Raw genomic sequence first — 22,455 nt, 5'->3', positions numbered from 1 at the left:
GGCTTATTTAATTTAGCATGATATTCTCCAGCTCCATTCATTTACCTCCACATGCTATAATTTCATTCTTATTTAAGACTGAGTAATGTTCCAATGTGTGTATATACCACATTTTCTTTATCCATTCATCTGTTGAAGGACATCTAGGTTTATTCCATATTTTAGAATTCAATTCACAATACTGCTATTGTGAATTGAGCTGCTATAAACATTGATGTGGCTGCATCACTGAGGTATGTTGATTTTAAATCCTTTGGGTATAAACCTAGGAGTGGAATAACTGAGTCAAATGGTAGTGCCATTGCAAGTTTTCTGAGGAGTCTCCATACTGCTTTCCATTATTTCCACTTATTGTTGCTTGTATTCTTGATAATTACCATTCTGACTGGAGTGAGATAAAATCTTAGAATAGTTTTGATTTACATTTTCTAATTGCTATATATGATGAACATTTTTTTTCATATCTTTGTTGATTGATTATATTTCTTCTTCTGTGAAGTGTCTGTTCAGTTCCTTAACCCATTTATCCATTGGGGTTTTTTGTTGTTTGTTTTTTGTTGCTAAGTTTTTTGAGAAGAACTGTGTTTTTTCATTATCATTTTTCTCATAGTCACTCAAATAGGGTCACATACACTAATTTTGACACATATTTGCTGAATTGGTCAAGAACAAAAGAGGAAAATCAATTCATATTGGGTGTCTACCACTGCTGTGTATTATTTTGGTTCATCTTATGTAAACCTGAATCCTTAACCTAGAGAAAAAATAGTAAATATATTGTTTACAAATATAAGATTATGCATACAGAAATACATACTGCATGCCATTTTGTTTATATTTAACTTTAAATCATATTTATTTTTTGGTATTGAATTCATGAAAATATAAGAAAGAATGACTGTTAGCAAAAATTGAGAACTGGAAACTCTAAGAACCAAATATTTTTCAATTTTTTTTAATCTGTATTTAGAACATGTATTAATTCTAAATTTGTTTATAGATTGTTAAGCCTGAGCATTTTAATTACTGCTACTTTGTCTTTAAAAAATATTTTCATATACACACCAGAGGCCTAATCATTTTCAATTTTTGTCAATACTTTAGTGCAATTTCCATAAACAGATAAGAAAGAGTATTAGAAGAGAAACAGGAGAAACAATCATCATGAAAGATGGTGGAAATGTTTCCTGCCTGTCTTTGGTCAATCTCCCACTCATTTTCTCCACCAGTTTCATAACTTGCAGAAGAATCTCAGAAGTTCTTTTATGACACAGTGATACTTATGAAGTGTGAATGTACATCTACATATATAAGCCTCTCTGGTATGCTTAGAGTTTGGTACATTTAGAAAAAAAGAGAAGGAAGTTAAGTGGCTTATATTTTAGCTTATAATATGATGTTTATAAACAGAGATAACTGTTTGCAACAATCAGGAAATTTCTGGTTCCATTGAAAATTCCCCTTTGATTAGACAGAGAAAGTTCTGTGTGGTTGTGCAGTATTATTATTGTTGTTTTTATTGTTTTTGTTTGGTTATTTTCTTTTCAGAGTTCTTTCAGAAAGTGTATGTCAACAAAAGGGCAAGGAAACATCAATATCAAATTTTCTTTTTATATTCTTTTTCCTGCAAACTGCTCTAAAGCCAGTATGACAATAAATAAAAGAATATTTCAAAAAGTTTTAAATTTATAAAAATTAAATCTGAGCTCATCCTACTTTTCAGCAGTATTATCATTATTGTACATACAAAGTAGTAAAATACATGAAAATTGGTGAGTTTCTCTTGAAAGGATGGATCTCTGTTTCCCTTTCTTCTCTTCTCAGGCACATAATGGAAACACTTATGTATTGACAGTGATCTCAATGTGTATAAGTGGTTTTGTGTTTGGCCTATCACATTGCTCCTGAGACTGTACATTTTACCTGGGCATGTATTATTTAGTATTTATTATTCCATGGAAGAGAATCACCTCTTTCAGAGATAGAACCAGTTCAGAGAAGAGGTCACACAGAAGTGGTTTATGCATTAATGATGGCCCTTTACTATTTTCACTTAGATTGTGAAATAATTTTTGGGTAGTGGTGTAATGAACTCACTATTTAATAGAATGAGCTAAGGTATGTATGCAGCTATGTCAGTATGTCAGAACAGGAGGAAATTACTCATCTTTGTAAGGCAATGAAAACTTTTCACTCTGGAATAAGTATCATCAAAACCTATTGAAACCTGAAATTCAGATTGTTAGTATTATTTGATTCATTTGCCAAACCTCTCTATTTTAACAAAGATAGCACAGTATATGCATCAAGTCTATTGGTGAAATGGAAACATACAGCATAATTTAATCCATATAAGACTCTTCTGCTTGAAGTTATAGCAGCCCAACAGAGCATTAAAAAAGTAGTAATTGGTTTCACCTAAGTGTATGAATAAGACAAACTTCTTAGTCTGGAATTTGTGATTTCATCAAGCTTGTCTTCTAAATACTTGGCTATATCTACCTCATTTTGTTATTTTTGTTAATTTGAATGAATGCTGTAATTTTACAGATAGAGATGGAAGGAATGGGAATGACAATGGGAAAAAAATCAACCCGGGTTTATTAAAAATTGTTGGAAAAAAGAGTTTAGAAAAGAGCAGTACTCTAGTATTCCCAAATTTCATTAACAGATGGGTTTATGTGTGTGTGTGTGTGTGAGAGAGAGAGAGAGAGAGAGAGAGAGAGAGAAAGATTAAGAGAGAGAGAGAGATATTTTGATTTGCTCATAGTTTGTTGAAGATAGATTGGCAGTAACAGCTGCCACCAAGTGTCAACAATCAAGTACAATGAAGTGTGGCAACCCCCCAACTGTTTTCCATTCAAATGAGTTATGAGTTCTCACTGTTCAGAATCACTCTCCTTTAACAAAAAAAAAAAAAAGAAAAAAAGAAAAAAAAAAAAAAAAAGAAAGAAAGAAAGAAAGAAAAAAAAAAAAAGAAAAGAAAATCAGTTGAGTTGTGAGGAGAATTGGGGAATATCCACCTGGCAGGAAAATTTTCATGCTTTGAAAAAAAGTGGAGAAAAGAGATTACATTAGATCAATCAAAGTCACTAGAAAATGTTAAAGTGAGAAAAAAAGCAGTGAGAAATAAAAAAAAAAAAAAAAAAGAAAAAAAAAAGCTATCCAGGCAAACCCATTAATGAGAACGAGTGTCAGTTTTTCTTGGTTCAAGGACTCTGCTACAATGAATTAGAACACGGAGCACCGTAACAGAAATGCACAGAGGCAACTGCACAGAGGCAAGGGGCCCACTCGACCCCCAACATCAAAGCCTCCTTGGAGAAAAAAAGGCTTGGTTACTTGTAGCTTAATCCAACATTACACACTTCTTTCGAACATCAAAAATGCTGTTCAGCCTTGGATGACTGGGCATTCTTACTACTAATCCAGCCTTAATTATAAAAAATTTTATACTCCCTCAGTTTCCTGCCCCTACACCACCAAATGCCTGCTAGGAGGGAGAGACATGGGAAGTAGGCAAAAAGAAATTATGGAATACTATGTGGTAAAAGGGCATTGCTGCATACTTAGTGGTCACAGATACCCAGTATGTTCTAGAAACATCTGTATATAAAGAATTTGTCATAGAAATGCTGCCCCAACTTCAAATAGTCCTTATGTGTTTTAGAAATATTAATCATTTTTTCTTCCTTAACTCTCCTTAGGAGCCTGAAATATTTTCTCTTTCTGAGGTATCTTAAATGGTATTGGGATCCTACAGACCACTTCAGGCTACTTGTTGCAAAAGATAAAGTCCACATATTTCTTTCAGCTACCTTTTATACACAAACATTGATTTGTGGTCTTTTTGTGCCCTCAGGTCTAAAAGAACATGGCATTTGTGCATATGTACTTGAACTTGAATGATGTCAAGTTACAGAGTTACATAAATTATCTCCAGAGCACAATAAATAAATTATTCCAGGCAATTCTTGTGAATATTGTACATTTATGTCTACTTACTCTTTTCCTAATGATTAACACAGCTTATCCTTTCTCTTCCCAAAGCATCTACCTGAATGCTTGTAGACAATTAACATGTCTCTTCTTCAATTGTCTCTCCTCTAGCCCAAACATGTCCATTGCTCACAGGTCTGTCTTAGTTTCAAACCTTTTATCAGTTCAGTTGCTTTCCTTTGAACTTACTCCAGTTTGTCTTTCTTTTCAAATGTATGATATCCAAAACAGAACACAAAACTCAAGTAGATTTAGATGAACAACTCAAAAGCAGTTTAGGGGATTCTTGTTTTTAGCATTCTGCTTACAATCTGGGTGCACTAAATTCTTTGCTTTTAATGAAAATATAATTTTTAATCCTGTTAAGGTTATTGCCTACAACCTGTAACTCCACAGCTTTTGGTACTATTGAACCCCCTCTCGTGTTAATGTGAATATAGGACTTCTTCGCATAACTATTTTGCATTTGATTTCAAGCAATTCATCCAATGCATTAAAAGTCATTCTGTATTAATATCTTTCTTCAATGCTAATAATAATCTCACTTATTTGTTGCTCATGAATGTGTTTAATAAGTTTATGGTTATCCTTTGGATTGTGTTTCTAATTTATAATACATCATTGAATTATATGGTTGAGAAGACTGTGTATAATGTACAGTCTCTTCAAACATGACATTAGCCTATTAGCGATTATTCTGGTGCCCAAAAGATCAGAAACAATAGGCTATCCGTCTTTTAGCAGTTTCCTCTAATCCATATTTCTCTGGTTTCTCTATAAGAATGCCAACCCCCTGCTTTTGAAAAGAGGACAGGTGTTCAATGACAGCTGCACTTGGTCTCTTTGGCAATCTCCCAGAAATGAGGAGTCTCCCCCATGTCCACTACCCCAGTCCCAGTCTCAGCTCCAATTCTCACTTCCTTCACAGGTTCTAGATGTGTCACAGTCGGAAGGGAAAAAAGCTATGATCCAAATTTGGGGATGTATAATTGTTAATTATCAATAAATAATTTTATTTGAAAATTTACCAGCAGATGGATGGTAACTTTGACATGGTTTCTTGAGAAAAAGTGCCACATCCCAATATGTTCATTCACATTATTTAGAACACTGAAATAGTCACAAATAATACAACCCATTTTTTTCATTAAATGGTATATTTGTTGAGTACATATGCAAAAGGAAGTTCTAGTTCAAGCCATAGTTTATACCACATAACATGAGAATTAAAGAATTACAGAACTATTAAACTTAAAATGTAGGGTCAGAAAAGGACATTCTGACTGAAAATATTAATCAAGACACCATACAAGTAAAGTTTGAGAAATATGAAATATGGTGTCACTCATTTTTTATAAAACTTGAATCAATTTTAAGTTAGGTTGGACTTTGTAAAATAAAACCCTCTGTAGTAAAGATGACAACACCTAACATTGTTTTGGAATCATGTTAGTCTTTGAGTGAACTCATACTGAATTGTTTGGGAAGGAAAATATATTTCTAATATGAGAAACTGTCATAAATTATATCTAAAAGTCACTTAAGAGACATTTATTCTATGTTCATATGTGAGAAGTCACTTAAATAGTGGCAAAATAAATCCATTAATAATTCTTAATTTTTCCAACAACATGTCTGTGATAGCAGAGAAAAAACCAGCAGAGTTCTGGAGCATTTATTAAAAGTATGAAATTATTTCAAAACCTTGTATTTTATCCAAAACATTTATAAAGATTTTGAATTTTAGTCTATAATATGCCTGTGGTTGTTTGCATAGAAGTATAATGCTTTGTGTCAAATACCAGTTAATTTTTTACCTTGATGTATTTTTTGTTAAAAGTGTGATTCTAATAAGATGAATCACATTCATCCTGATATTATATGATGTTCTACATTAATTTATTGATGTCTTATCATCTGATTCATGATTCAGCATCCAAGCTCTTCTTGTGGGTTGGAAGACCAATAGAGCCCAGAACAGTGATTGGCACATAGTGGGTGTTAAATATTTGTTGAAAGAATAACTAACAACCTCATGTGATTCCCTAGGCTTCTGGTATAGAAACGCCCAGAAATATTGCATTCCTATATGAAATCCAGGACTTTTAAGCACTTTGTGATCAAGATCCACCTCTTAATCTTGCAATGACTGTCATCTAACCAGTTTGAAAAATAAGTCACACCACTCTGCTTCACAACTCTCTCACCTTGCTCTGAACACATTGCACTTGGTAACTCATTGCTCACTTCTTTTCCTCATTTAACCGGATGGGGAAGGAGAGAAGGAGAGTCTGAGGACAGAACTGCATGTCATTTGTCTTTTTATTCCCACTGAATGGATAAATTTGCTGATAGGTCAATGCACAATTCTGACTCAGAGGACAGGTCACAGCCAGTTCTTTTTCTGTGATTCATGATATGGGCCTAATGCTTTTAAAGACCTTCTATAGCGAAACTATTTGCAACCTTATTTTCCACTCTATAATACGCTAACGAACGGAGTAAGTACTTGATGCATAAAAAAGAGCATAATAATTGCTGGGTGGAGCCACAGGTGTCTGAGTGTGGCAGTAAGTAGTATTCCACAAAAGCCACTTAATATTCTCTTGCCCTCTTATGTAACTTAAGCACCCATCTTTACTATACTAACCCACCACTTGACACACACAGGTACCAAGCCAAGCTCAAATGAACTTTCAACTATGCCCTTGTGACTTTCCTTCCTTTAGGGTCCTGGGTTCCTCTTCTACTTGTTTTCACTCAAATGCAGCCCAAAGTCCACCACTTTACTTCCATATTCTATCTGTAACTGATACTCAAAATGAGTACACTTAGCAACTTATTATTTTGCATTGTTTATAAATCACTAAAGGGACTATTAGTCCTCTCTCTGATTCCTTACATTTCCTAGGACTGAAGTTGTCTCTTGACACATAGCAAGTATTCAAATATATCTTTTACAGATTAATTAACATCTATCTTTAATGCATCTTAATTTTAGTTCTTCCTCTTAAATTATTATAGTTCAAAAGCTAATGAAAAGATGGTAGAAGTTTGTTTAAAAGTTGCTCCCATGAAAAATTATTTAAAATTCTTCTAGCTTGCAAACATCCATTTGGCTGCTTATTGGAATGAAAAGCCAACACAGTTTAGTTAAAGGTTGAAATGTTCTCATATTTATTTGATCTGTGGGATCAGTTTTGCAGTTCTGGATGACTTTAAACTTCATGGAAGTCATTTTGCAGGAAATTGCAAATTATTCTGCATCAACTTTCTCTGTCTCTTATTCTATGCTGCCCAAACTTAAAAGGCAACAAGACTCCTTTCTTGTCCTGAGGGCTGATGTAAATTGATTTGAGAGAGGGGTTGTTGGGAGGAAGAGGGACCATCACATTTACATTCCTCTTCACTTTTTGAATACTATTCTATTAATAAAAGCTTTGAATCAAAGAAATTACTTTTTTAGAGTATATTTTCTTTATTTAGAGTGTATTTAGACACATTCGAAATGTTCAAACATGTTCTTTTTAATATAATCATAATATCATCATTTATGTATTAGTTATACTGCACAAATACTTTCCAGAAGTTATAGCAATATCCTCTTCTGTTTACTTAGTACTTGTTTCAAAAGAAGATTGAATTAATCTTCTAAAAAGAACCTCAAGTACCTGTGTTTCTTGTCTGTTATTATAGTCGTAGCAGATTACCAATGTCCTAGAAAGACAAAAAGTCCAAACTCGAGAGGGGAACACAATGTGCTCTTTGCACATTTGGCTGGCAATAGTAGCTGAAGGGTATAGAAGCATGTGAAGATGCAGTTTTCTTTTTCCCAAAGCTTTGTTGGAGGTAAGGAAGAAATAGTCTAGACATGATACTGGATTAAGAACTAACAACAAAAAGTTAGTGGATTATAATAGCAGGAAAGAATAATCTCCTGAATACTTTGCTGGGCTTACCTTGTATGTCAAATGTCAGCTCTTTTTTCTGCACATTTTCTAAAGACAATAGCATTGTTGATAGTTTTGCCTGTGCATTTTTGAGACTGCTTTGTTGGAACCAGCCTGCCTTTGGCACATGGAGGCAGGGCTGTATTTGAAAAGCAGAAAGGAAATGCCAGGGAAGTTTCTCCAAAACTATAATATCTGTTTACATTTTTGTGGGGGTGAGAGAAACAAAACCACTCGTTGAGTTAAGAGGCACGGTACTGAAATCACACGTCATAAGAGGTTACTGTCATATCTTAGAGTTTGTGCTCTTTTGTGGAAGTTGGCACAAGGTACTTGCTCAGGTACACCTTTCTGGTTAGTCTTCCATCAGGTCTGCTTGGCAGCTGAGGTTTATTAACAGATTGTGCAATAAAGAGGAGAGAAAGAGAGAGAGAGAAAGAGAGTCTAAGAGTAAGCTTTCCGGGGTTGTGCTTTACAAACACTCTGGTCGTGTTGCCAGGGTCTTCAGGGGGATAAGCAATCCTCACATACCCCTAGCACATATTTACAAAAGACAAAATATGAGTCTCTTTTGAGAACTTTGGTAGGACAAGGTATAGTACTGGGAGCAAAGTGTGCTTTGGGGAGTTTTAGCTGTGTATTACTGTCACCCTACATGTAGACCTTCCAGAGTGTTCCACCTGTCTTGCAGTAACAACAATACATAATAATAAAAATCGTCCCATTAAGGTACTTTATTCCATTTTTAATTTTCTTATTTTATTCCTTATTTTCTGTTCTAGAATGAAATGGTTATTTTTAAATAAAAAAGGTTCCAACTCCATGTAGTCCTTTAATATCACATAACCTTTTTAAAATAGAGCGAAGGCAACATTTTGGGTAATTACCTTGGTGGTTCAATGGTCTCCATTTTGCAAATTGTCTGTAAAAGACAAGTAAATTTAGTGTACACGTGTACTTTGCCTGACCTGTGTTGCTCTCTGATCATGATCATTTTACCTATCTAGCCACTTGTGGAATTTCACTGTTTAAAGGTTATTCTTCTTTCTGTCCAAATGATGTATAGGCATGTTGTACTGCTTTTTGCCGCAAAACTATTTGCATTCCTATAGGAGTTCAAATGATTAGGATATGCTTATTATTTATAGCTACATAGGTAATACCATAAATAAAAGATGGGCTGATAATAGTTTTTCTCTTTCATACTTCAGTTGGTCATAATTTCATCAAAAACTGTTCTTCTGGCAAAGATTCATATTAGGTACTGTCTTTGCCCCACTTTCACAGGGTTAAGTTACTTAAAGCATTTGAAATTATTCAAATATTAAATGAATGCAGTCATTCTCCTTTTAAGAAAATGGTTTTGAACTTCATATTGCTCCTTTAACTTAGTCAATCAAACTATAAACTCCAATTTCTGCCTGATTATAGTCTTGATCAAGGAAGGAGAACACAGCCAATTCTAAAGAATAAAAATTATGTATTTTTTTTACAACATAAAGATTTCTAAATGCTGAAAATTAGAGTTTGTGTCTTGGAATATTTTTAGCTTTACTGTTAGACCGTCTTACTGACTCTGTAAGTCATTTCATGTTTTTAAGGACGTAAAGAGGCTAGAATAAAGAGAGGTCCAATTAAATGTATCAAATACAGAAAAAATATTTAACTTCTTGATTTCAAAATACTTTGTTGGGAGCCACTGAAGCCAGATAATGAGGTCATTAAAAATAATATGTATTTTTATTCTGATAATGCCGTCTTTAGTACTTACAATGGATCGGAAAGAAAGAACAGAGTTATCAGAAACTCTCTTCAACTGCTGCTATAGTCAGGGCAAATTGTTCACTGAAATGGGATTAGAAATAACAGGAGTAATAAAACATTTCCCATAATCCAAATGGATTGAATTTAGACACTAAGTTTTGAAAATCAAGTTTAAAGAGGAATTATAGAAGAATGTTTAAAATCTGAAAAATTCTGGGCCTTGCAACGTCACCCACCTCTGTGGAATGCAGAAGGGGGAATGAGTTTAGATAGGAAAATGTTTTCTCTTTGGCTGTGACATGTCTTTGGTGCACACAGTGTGTCGTGGTCATGTTTACATGGCTAGAAATGTAGATCAGGATGAAATATAAAATCAAAACCAGACCTAAAGATTAGAGAGTCCTTAGAGAAATGGACAAAGACTTCACAGGGAAGCTGCCAATGGGATTGAAAACATCTAACACCGCCCAATGCCCTTCCATTCTTCTTCCACTCCAGACTCCCAGACAAACTAGAAATTAGGCAGAAGCATGTTTTCTTGGGAGGAAAATCTAAATCAGCATGGAATTTCAAAATGATGTTCTGTCTGCCTCTTCCTCTATTTTTGACTTTGCTTTGTTTTTTTTTATCTAACATTTCTCACAATTTGCCATGGCTGAAATTTCATTTATTTATTGTCTAACCCCTCCTCATTAGAATATGTAAGTGATGAAGTTCCAGGTTTATATGAGTCTGTAATTACAGTTCCTCAGTTCTCAAAAATAATTGTTGAATGAATACAAGTTCTACATGACAAAAATAAGAGTAATTTTAGTTAGATATAAGATAAACATGTTGAAATGGAAAAGGACAGTGAATATCTCCTAGGAATTTCAGTTACTTTGCAAAGCAGCATTTATGAATATGCATGGATGATATATTGGCAAAGGTCAATTTTTCTTTTAACATAGTGGTGAGGGCACATTAGAGAACCAGCAGAGTAACAGATAAGAAGTTGGACCATCCATGAAGCTTCCACACCACAGACACCTGCAACCAGCTGGAAACTGATAAGATGGAGGGGACAGCACCTGAATAATAGTCAGGGGAATAGAAAATTTCCAAGGGCTCCCTTGCATAATGGGTTGCTGCCCCAGCAGAAATGTGTAAAACTTCCTTGCAGAGGATCTGCAACACTAATCATGATCTCTACATAGGGTTTCCTTCCCCATAGTTCCACAATAAAATGAGAAGAAAAATTTCACAATGACAGGGCAAAAATTACAAGACTTATCAAAAGATGCAGGAGCTGGAAATTGCACACCTACATATAAAAGGAGCCACCAAATTTCTGGAACTAAATCTGGTATCCAATGAAAGAATTATATCTGATCAGTAAAGGTTAAACAGTAATAAAAATACGTATTTGTAGAATTAAAGACAACAGTAAGGATTTTGGATACTTGCAAAAAATAGTTAACAAAATAGAAAGTGAACTAATGGAGTCTTACTTGTACAGAAAGGAAAAGAAAAGGAAGAGTTAGCAGGGCAAGGAGATGAAAACCAGATTCAGGAAACCTAATACTCATATAATAGGGAATTCAAAACAGAAAAGAACTTTTTTTTTTTTTTTTTTTTTTTTTTTTTTTTTTTTTTTTTTGCGGTGCTGGGGATAGAACCCAGGGACTTGTGCACTCTACTGACGGAGCTATCTCCCAAGCCCAGAAAAGAACTTTTTGAAAAAGCTAAAACATAATCCACAGATAAGAGTATTTCAAGAACAGCAATACAAAGGAATAAAAAGAAAAAATAAAAAAGGAGAAGAGCTAGAACATAAGTACTATTTAAATAATGAGAGAAATTTCCTCAAGACAAGTCTGCAGACTCAAAGTATAGAAATATTTTTCTTTTTTTCTATTTACATGCAAAGAAAAATAGAAACATTTCTGATAACGTAAACCACTGGTATGAGCAGTGTGGAAAAATTATTCAAAGACAATACTACAGTAGTTAAATAAAATTAAAACGTTAAATATGGGATGTAGGTATTAAAGGACTATACAAGCAGCAGTAAAATCAGGAAAACAGCGTTTTAAAAATTATTGTTAGTTAGGTTATGAATAATTTGAAAAGCAGAATTAATTGTTGAAAGCAAAATATATAAGGTTTAAAGTATAATTACGATAAGCAGGACAACAATTCTAAATTTTATAGATGATATTGAGAAATGTGGAGGAAAACAGTATAGAAAGAAAGTATGTTAAATTTTCATCCTCTCTCAGAGGTTTCAAGGATGTTATTTTATTCTTAACAATTATACTAAAGAACAGTATATTTTGTACTCTAACAGAAATTGCTTGTAGAATAAAAAAAAAATAAACTTTTAACTTTCAAATCACTAGACAAAAGGAAATGTATTATATATCAGGAGAAGGAAGGAATTTTAAAAAGACATAAAAATTGGCAGATTCAGGAAAAGAAATAAAATCACAGAAAGACTGGCGAATGTACAACCTCTAGTGCTGGAGAGATGTGGTGGCAATGGTAGCCGTAAAGCCTATGGAGAGGGTTTAGTAAACCATCAATTCAGGGGAAGTCCCCTATGGCTCAGGGTTCATCCAAAGGGAGCCCAGGACACCCTGGGAACTACATGCAATGCCAAGCCAGCACATAGTAGTCTCCCCTTGCCCATGGTTTTGCTTTCACTGAAACTCCTGTCCAAAAATATCAAGTGGAAAATTCTAGGAAAAAAAATTGTAGAAGTATTTTTCCTTTGCAGTGGGTGGGGGAGTACCAGGGGTTGAACTCAGAGACACTGGACCACTGAGCCACATCCCCAGCTCTATTTTGTATTTTACTTAGCAAAAGGGTCTCACTGAAGTTCTTAGTACCTTGCTTTTGTTAAGCTGGTTTTGAACTTGCGATCCTCCTGCCTCAGCCTCCTGAGCTGCTGAGATTACAGGCATATACCACCAGGTGTGGCAAAATTGTGTAAGTTTTAAAGAACTTTTATCATAGTATACTTTATAACTATTCTATTTATTACTAGCTTTTGTTGTTAATTTTTTACCATTCTTAATGTAAACTATCATAGGTATGCATACATAGGAAAAGCATAGTATGTAATATTTATATAGTAATAATAACAATAAATAATATAACTAAATGTTGATATAGTAATATACTTGGAAAACAAAAGAAGGCATTATGGAATAAGCTATTTAAATTCTCTCTAATCATAAAAATTCATGTTTATGACAAATTTCTCTCAGATTTCTGAAATCAGATTTGTGATATGCAATAATATGTTTGTATATATTTGTATATATGTTATGGTTATCATCATACAAACATTTGTTTTATATGCAAATGAATTAAATTTAACAAAATGTAAATATTAATAAAATAATCTAAATATTATAAATTGAAAATTTGCTAATAAGTCTTTTGCAATAGGAGATATTGAAATCATAATGACATATAAAAAAGGAACAAGGAAAATAACTTTTGAATCAATTCATTAAGTGAAGCATCTTAATATAAAAACCAGTATTTGGAACAGTAGCAAAATCAACTGAGGACTATCCTTTTTAACCTTGCAGTATGGAAGAAACTTGAATAAAGCACAAAGTCATAAATAAAGCTATAAAAGTGAACGGTCACAGAATTTGCATATGTAAAAACAGAAATAGGTATACGCTGAAAAATCAACAAAGCTGGATGTGAAACTTTTATAATGAATTCATCATTTAATTTTGGTTAGGATTAATAACTATACTGTATAAAAGGGTTTCTAAAGATTAGGATGAAAAATACAGAAATTCAACAAAACCGAACAAAAACAAAGGAAAAAAATAAACACAAACTTTAAATTCATATTTGAAAAATACTCAACCCCACTAGAGAATATAGTCATGAAAGGAAAGCAAAAAATTCTCTCAAAAACAATTAGATTGGGAAATTAAAATTATTAATAATATGGATGCTTTGCAAATAAATTGGAATATTTTAAATGAACATGTTAATTGACTCATCAATTCTATTTATTAGGTTTTTTCCACCTATTTGCATATGTCCACAAAAACTTTAAGTGCATTTACTTTATTATTGATTTTAAAGCACAGACCTAAGAGGAATCAATAAAAAAATGTTGGTAATCACACATAGAGCTACTATTTTAGTTAAAATAAAAACAGCAACAACAAAAGCAAACAAAACACAACTCCAAAACAGGTAAATTTATATTTTATGACTTGGCAAACCTCTGAGATAAATTATTACATCATAAAAACCCAACTAATATGCCAAACCTTATATATTGTATGTGTTAATTAGAACAAAACTACCTAAGCTTACTCTTATTTCCTCTTCCTCTCCTCTCTCTCTCTCCTATATACATACATATATATACACACATTTATAAATATTTATATATGTAGGTGAATACGTGAATGTGCACACATCTATATTTGTGCATATGTAGTTATATATGTACACATTTTGTAACTATATAGGTAAGTATCCATGTGCATGAGAATATATGACAGGTGACTATAATACAAACATACAAAATCTGCAGGATTATGAATCATGCTATTAATAGTAATTATCTCTTTAGAGCAGGGCAGATAAGGCAAGGTGGGAGATAAATTTACCTTTTCTTCCATATGTTTCTATATTGTTTAAACTTTTTACTGTGATTTAAGTCAAATAAAATTATACTACCTTTTTGCCCATTAGATTAACAACATTAAAGAGAAATATTGGTTATGTTAAAGTTGGCAAAGATTTTGAAAAATGCCCCTTAAGGGGTCCCTAAGCCATTCCTGAGTCTGAGGCCAGGGAGTAGGAATGGGTGGGTCAGAGACAGGGGAAGACTAGGAGACTGGATAAAGGTGCTGATAGCAGGCCTTGAAAATTAAGTATTTTTTTTTAAACTCAAAAGTTAGTAGCTTATTTTATAGGCCAAAATATAAATGGTTTATTTCATAGGTCAAATATAAATACATTTTGCAATATAAACAACCTTAAATAAGTGTGCAACTTAAAACAGCAGGTATGTTAGATTGAACATGTGTGTTTGAGAAATGAGCAGAAAGAAATGACTCATAAAGAAAAATTAGTAAGAATGAAATCTGCTAAAATAGGACTCATGTAAGCAATTTTAAAATTCATGTTTGGATCATCCCAGCTCCTTGTGTCTTCCAGATTCAAAGTTAAGTTAGCATGAGAATAATTGATGCTGGAAATATTTTAATAGAAAGTTTCGCAAAAAGTGATATTTAACTATGTTAGTGTTAGTGTTATTGTGCTTAATTGACTACTGGCAATATGGCAATGTGTTGTTAAATTCATTGTGTATTTCTTATAAAAAGTTTTAAAAAATCATTGAAAATTTAGAAAATTAAAAAAATAAAAAGAGAGCTAATTGCTTCCAAAAGTCCAGGTCTCATACAAACTCTCAAATGACTCTTAAACCATCATAGCATTGTTTGTATGTCTTGTTTATTTTTTAATGTATTTTGTATAATTATAATAATTTTTTACATATAGTTTAGTTTCATTCTGCATTGTAATCATCTTCCATATGATTATATAGTTATTCCTCTTGGTTAGATACATATCAATAAACAACATAGGATCTTAGAGGAACTCCCAGTTCCATAGGTAAAATAGCTTTAGAGATCATGAGCATTCAATGTACTAATTTGTACAATAGGATGTGGATAAGCACGTGTGGCAACACATCTAAGAAGTGCCTTCTCCACTTTAGGGGTCGACGGGTAGGGATCTCAAAGGAGGATGTGGCATTTAATCTGAGAGGAAAAGGTCAGTAAGCCGCAGGTTAATCAAAGGTGAAGAGTGTTACAGAAGAAGGAAGTTATGTGCCAGGAGCCTGGGGCTAGAGCACACAGTGTATCCAGAAAGGAAGGGGGTCATGTGGTACTACTAGAGTTAAGAGTGTTGTGTAGTAACAACTTAAATATCCAAAGGTATGATGCACACCCACAGGGTAACTTTTAAATGCAAATGCATGTTAAAAAATCTTGAAAAAAGAATGTAGTAAAGGAATATGAGGCATGAAGTCCAGGTGGAATATATTTGAAAAATAAGAAGGATAGCAGAAGAGGGATGAAAAGATTGCATGGGAACTAGAGAGAGGAGAGAGAAGGAGAAAGAGTAACAGAATATAGTAACGAGGAATTAGTAGAATGAAACCAAAGTGGTGGGTGAACTTGAATATTGAGAGCCGGCAGCAGAGTCAGCTACAATGGCCAAAGATGGGGAGCAAAAGTAAGAGAAGGCAGTGAAAGGTCATACTAGCAAAGATTTTAGGAAGAATTAAAAGCCTGAAACCACACTTCATTTTCCTTTGTTTCTTATTCTGCAGTCATCTGGACTGGGTACCTTGAAACCTTCTGAGGCAGGTAGCCCATTAAATAAATACTCCCTCCTTTCCCAAACTTGCTCCCGTATGGATTCCCAGCAGAACCTTCTAGCTTCTCTTTCATAGTCTCCTTCACAGAAAGGATCCTTTGTCCCTACCCACCCTAAACATAAAGGTTTGCATGTGTTTGGTTATCAGTCCCCTCTCCACCCTGTCCTTATTTCCTCTTCTATCTCATCTTTGTGTGAGATGAGGGTTGAAGGCCCACAAAGGCTGACTTCTAAACTAGACCTCCCTCCTAAATTTCAAAACCATTTTTAGAAATGAATAATAAGATTTTTAATTTGTATTTTTCAAATAGTTTCTCCCACCTCCACCTTACATAAAATTACATTTGCACTCAGACTTACTCTTTCTCATGTGTTCCTCATTTTGCACTCTTAATGGGCAATCTAGTAATCTAAATAGTTATTTTACCAAGCCAGAGAGCCATCTTTAACCCTTCCTTCTGGTTTTTTCCTTATTGTTCTCTATTTCCACATATTTAATTGATTATCAAAACCTATCAGTATTCTTTCTTGACTATCTCTTAGATCTGTGGTCATCCACCCAGACCCCTTCACATTCCACCTCTGCCTATCTTGTTGGATGCTACTTTAGTTCAGGTTCTCATAATTCCTGGTCTGCCCTCATAACAGATCTCCCTTGAGTCTTCCTTAGACATTTTACAGATCAAAATCGCATTCCCCAAATGAAGCAGCATGCAAGCCACAAAGAACAATATGGACAATTTCTCTAATGCTACTTGTGCATCTTTTATTTTTTGCTTTGTTCCTTCTTTTTAGGCATGTTCTTTATCCTTCTCTCTGACTGATTGATTCTTCTATGTTTTCTGTCTTCAGTTTAAAAGACACTTTCTCTAATGGGTTCACTGATTCTGTATTAGATATTCAAACTACATGGCCTCAAAATCAGCACTCAGGTCATCAGAATACATGGTAGTTAACTCTCACATGAGGCAATGATTTTTTTGAGCAAACTAAAATAGCTTTTCGACTGGGAATGTAACAAAGTAGTAAAGCATGTACTTAGCGTGCACAATGCCCTGAGTTTGATCCCCAGCACCACAAAGAAATAAAAAAAAAAAAAAAAGAAGATAGCTTTTATAAGTGATTCTGATGTACTCAGGTATCATTGAGCATTTATATTAACTTAATACAAGATGCTATGAAGAAAGCAGTATTATTATCTTTATTTGAGGATGAGGAAGCTGGGTTACAGAAATCCAAGGTCAAAAAGCTAATATATAGCAAAGCGATGATTGAATCTTTGTGAGTTTATAGCATAATCTCAAAAGAGATGCCGAGAAACACATCATTGTTTTAAGTTTTTTATACTAAATTGAGCATGCTTCTGAATCCCCATTTCAACTAGGCAGCAAGAAAAATCAAAACAAACTCAATGAAACAAATAAACCAACAAATCCTCCAAGTATAAGCAGTCAAAAATCCTCTTAATCTGATTTTCTCCACTGCCACCCAGCTCCTAGATATAGCCACTGCTCTGAGTTTCAGAAGAATGAAGATCCCTTCCTGGCCATTCAGAGCTTCAATTATCTGGAGACAATAAACCTATTGAAGACAGTATCTAAGATGAGGACAATAGGTATTGAGAACCATGTCAAGAGCTCATATTGTGCCTCCTTATGTGCATGATAATCTATGTGGGTGTGATTACAACATGACTTCAGGAAAGGAAAAATGTAAGCATGGCCTGGTGAATGTAAAAGACACCCAAAGAAATGGAACCATACACAGTGAGATTGACAATGGCATTGCTCTCTTTGGGTCTGATGAAATGGGCTAAAGGAAGAGGCAGATAGAAGAATGCTTTTGACAGGGTCAAAGAAGGTCAATAAGTTTGGACTAGTTGTTGAGTGTTTTGGATATGAAACCCTGAGAGGACAAGTCCGGGGAACCAGGTTAGAGGAGGAAGTCAGAGCACTCATTTAGTCAGCTTGGTCTGGGGCTCTTCCAAACTAGTAACAACAAATTTCACAAACAGGGTAGAGTTGAAGATGATAAATTTAAGTGCTGGAGGAGTAGATAACTTCTTTTGAGTACTGTGGTCACTCAGTGAACAAGATTGCTTTCAATAGGATGAAAACCTGAAAAGAATCTTGATCTTGTCTATTATAGATTAGTTTGGTTATTGCCACTTTATGCAATAAAGGGATTCCCAGGTTGATTAGGTCTATTTTAATTTAAATACCCTGACTTTCAGAGATTCACTCTTCTGTGCCTTCTACATCTCCTGCTCCCTTTGTTTCTCCTGGGTGACAAGAGGAAGCTTCAGAGGTGAATCTGCACTGGGAATGGGGCATCTTCTGGTTGCTACATTATCTTGTAGTGCCCCTGAATCTGAGTCCCTGGTGCTAGTGTCAGCCCTATTGGGGCCTGCGTAACTCCCCATCTATTCTGGTGGAAGCTCACAGGCTGAGGTCTCTTTGTGTTGTCCCAAAATCATGGTGGCTTTCACTGCCTCTGGAGTTATGTTCACTTACCTCTACCCCTGTATTCCAGAAGGTAAGACTCTCTTATCTCAAATCTTAGAATGTTCTGTTTTATCTCTCTTGCCCAGCTTTCTAGCCTATCCCCTGAGATTTCCTTTACTTTTTATCTACTTTGATATGGAGTTTTCTCATGCTTTCACTATGAAAATTCCAAATTGGATAAAAGAGATGACTCAAATTTCTACATAAAGCATATCATTGAGAGCATTTTATGGGGACAATAGGATGTAGTGGGAGTCAAGAGTTTGGAGATTTGTTAAGGCTCAATTCATATCCACAGTGAGCATCTACTGCATATGGTAGTTGATTCAAAGTCACTTTTGACATGTATCATCTTTGCCATCTTGTTTATACTTTCTCAGAATTACAGATGAGGGATATCATGAGTGCTTTATGACTGAGGTTTAATATTTGATGGGCGTACTGGTTTGGAATTTGATATCTGAAAGCTGTCTTGACATTTTCCTGATATCTTTATTGTCTTCTTGGTCAGTCTCAAGTCAAATTCGACCTTGGTTCTCCCTCTTCCTTTTTCCCTTTTCTCACCACTGGGAAAATAAGAACCAATAATTCAATAAAAGAAACACTTAGCTAACAAGAGACCTTTTCAAGTAGATGTCATCTCTTAATGGAGAATTATTATACTATATATATTTTAGCTACAGCAGAACCAGTTTGGGGGATAGAAATGACTTGAAGATTTTTTTCCCCTCTACATATGTTTTTCCAGAAAGAGAAAATATCCAGTCAGCTTGGCTCCTGTTCCGTAACCAAAAGGAAAAATGAGGCAAAGAGAAGGCAGCAGAAAAATTCCTATTGATGTACTATTAAAAATATCATTACTGAAATATTAATCTGATAAGGAATCCACAAAAATTTTGACTGAAATTATAATGGAGCTAAATAAATTCCCTCAAACATATTAAAAATTTTTTCTTTTTTCTTTTTCTAGGGCCTTGTGCATGCTAGGCAAGTACTCTGCCACTGAGCTACATCCTTAGCCTGATATTATTTTTTGCCATCTAAAAAAAGTAATACTTACTTTCCTTAGTAAATTTCAAGAATTTCAGAGCTACCATCAATATGTCAATCTTAAAGCTGGCACTTAAGTGTTTGAATTAGCCGGATGAGGGTCAAATGGCTAAGTACAGGTAGTTGGTTTCGATTCTTAAGTTTGTAGACAAAGGCATTTTAGCAACCATAGATTTGTAGCTCCTTCATGGCACATATCCTCTGGCAGGTAGAAAATGTTTTCATGTGAATTCAGAATTCAATAGCTATGTGCTATAAATCTGTTGAAAACTGGCCCAGCAGAAAGGTAGAGGTAGTGTGGACATTTCCTCATTTTTCCCCCGTTGTCTCCTATGCATAATCTGTTTGTGATGTAAATGAAATAGGTTCAATGTCTCAAAAAACAGAAAGATGACAGAATTGGGTACAGAATAAACCCAAGTGGAGATGGAACCAAAAGGATAGGAACCCATTTGTTTACAATAAAAAAAAAAAAAAAATTATTAAAAAAAAAAAAAAAAAAGGATAGGAAAAGTTCACTGCCACACCAGGAACCTGAAGTCCCACCTGACCCAAAGGCAGCTCTTCTGTCTCCCAGACTTCTATAAATGTCATTTCCAAGGCCTGTGGTCAACAGAGTGTGCTCTGACTGCAGCCTGCCTGGATTGGAATCTGATTCCACCACTGACCCCACCACTTTTTGGGCAAGTAAATTACTGATTTTGTCAATCCTTCAGTTTCCACATCCGCAAAATGGAGAAAATATGACATCATTAACTTATTGTTTGGGTTTTGTGTGAATTAAGGAGAAAATCTATGCCATGAGTTTTAACCTACTACATCCTACAAAGTAAGCATACTGTGAACATTAACTATTATTAAGTCTAATATTTCACTTATCACCAAATATTTGTGGATATCAGAACCATTCACATAACCTCTGTATAATTTGGTGGTTTAAAGTCTAAGAGAATCCCAGTAGCTATCTGCCCCAAGTCATAATGTAGTACGTGAAACAGGTATTTTAAGTAATTTTTAGAAAGGTTCCAAGAGTTTTAATAGGGACTTTGAAGAGCTATAAACACTGAATAAGCCCATGACTTACTCAACTACATGGGTGTTTTGGACCCTCCTTGAAGGTCTGATCTGCAGGAGTAAGTAAAAATATTCTCCTCTATCTCTCCTCACTCTGCAAGCAAATGCCTGCATAAAATGGAAGCTGGAGTTCTTTTGTTTTGAATTAAACAAATGAACAGGGGATCTTTCTTTTTTTTTTTTTATTCAGTGGGTCATAATTTTTAGGTACACTCTGATGTATATCATATCATCACATAAGACTCACATTAACTTCAAAGAGAGCGACACACAATGGTGTACAAAGTGGTAAGAAACATTTCCAGGACATAATGAAGTATTATCTGAAGCAGTGCTGAAGCAGATGTCTTGGGAGAGGAAACGGTAGCAGCATACCAACTGAGTGAGCTGCCACAGGCAGGCCTGGGTCACTGGCTCAGCTTTAACGAGATCATGCTGACAACCAACCAGAGAGGCAGAGCTTGGGGGAAAAGCACAGTGGAAGTGCTGGAGCCCCTGTTAAGTGGGGGCCAGCTTACACATGTGACTTGGCAGAGAGATTTGGTCATTCATAAATCTTAGTTTCAGGGAACTGGGGACATTGAGGAATGACCAAGAGCCACATAGTCATGAAATGTAGCCAGAACTCTTGAAGGAATGTGGGACCTCAGAAGGCCAAAGATACTCATCCTATTAGCTTGGGTATTTTATTCCAATTCCTGAGAAGCATGCTATCCTCAAATTCTGATCATCTTTATCATTGAAAGATTAGAGTTCTGGGCTTGTATTTGGATTGGCCAGGTTGAAGAAAGATTTTTATCGGGAGAACATTCTGACATAGTGAAATTCCACTAATTTATCTTTATTGCCTCCTGGAAGACTCCAAGGCTTTATATCCTGGGGGCTGAATCAAGGAGGCAAAGGGGTCTCTGTACAGTAGTGTCTAATTTCCCAAATATCCTATGGAGATACCTTGAGTTATAAAAGAATCCTAGGCTGTACTGCTGGGCGTGGCCTTCTGATAGGAAATCCAGAGGGTTATCAGGTGAGCCAGAGGGTTATCAAAGAGCAGTGATCCTGCAGGAAAGGAGCATGGGAGGGGTAAAAAGATTAACACTCATTATTTTGAAATCTCTCTGGATCTCTTTGCGACGGTAATACTTAACTTTTAGTAGAGCAAAGAAGAAGGTGTAGCAAAATACAACTTCGGAGAGAAAGCACCACACAATGCTCTCTGGAGGGGTTAACATAGAAGTTGCACGCAGGATTACCCACTGCCCACTGCCTTCACTGACGAGTTGCAAGGGAATCTGATTAATGGAGCAAATATGGTTTTGGCATAACAATCAAGATGGGCTCTTTAGACAAAGCGGGATTTGTCTACTTTACCCAATGCCCATTCAAGATGGACAAGTCGACATTCTAAAAATGGAAAACAGATGTTTCATACAAAGCTTTAAAAGTGTCAGATATAGATGAAGGACCCCAGCTACTCAGATGGATGGGATCCAAGAAAAGAATGTGGAGAAATCTGACATTTCATCCAGCATGCGTAAGTGCACTCTAAAATAATCATAGTTTACCTCTGAGTAAAGGGAAGTTATCCAAAATCAGTAAATTAGGAAAGAATGACTTCAGAATCCCCTAATAGCCCTCACAATAATGAATTATCAATCTAATTGATGTCAGATTATCTCCAAATCTAGAGACAGGTAAGA

At 34.8% G+C, this 22,455-nt stretch overlaps 1 long non-coding RNA gene across 1 annotated transcript in view; it reads right to left on the bottom strand.

The window, feature by feature from the left end:
• LOC306669460 overlaps positions 1-21,789 on the bottom strand; it is an 83,424-nt gene extending 61,635 nt beyond the window's left edge. Inside the window, exon 1 of the long non-coding RNA XR_013766123.1 lies at positions 21,710-21,789. This is a non-coding gene — a long non-coding RNA (uncharacterized lncRNA). The remainder of the gene's footprint in view (positions 1-21,709) is intronic.
• Between the last annotated feature and the right edge of the window lie 666 nt (positions 21,790-22,455).

Source organism: Sciurus vulgaris (assembly GCF_902686455.1).
Source record: "Sciurus vulgaris genome assembly, chromosome: 9".
In the NCBI taxonomy this organism is placed as follows: Eukaryota; Metazoa; Chordata; class Mammalia; order Rodentia; family Sciuridae; genus Sciurus; species Sciurus vulgaris.
Note: the sequence above shows the minus strand (reverse complement) of the source record. Positions and strands in the feature narration are given on the sequence as shown.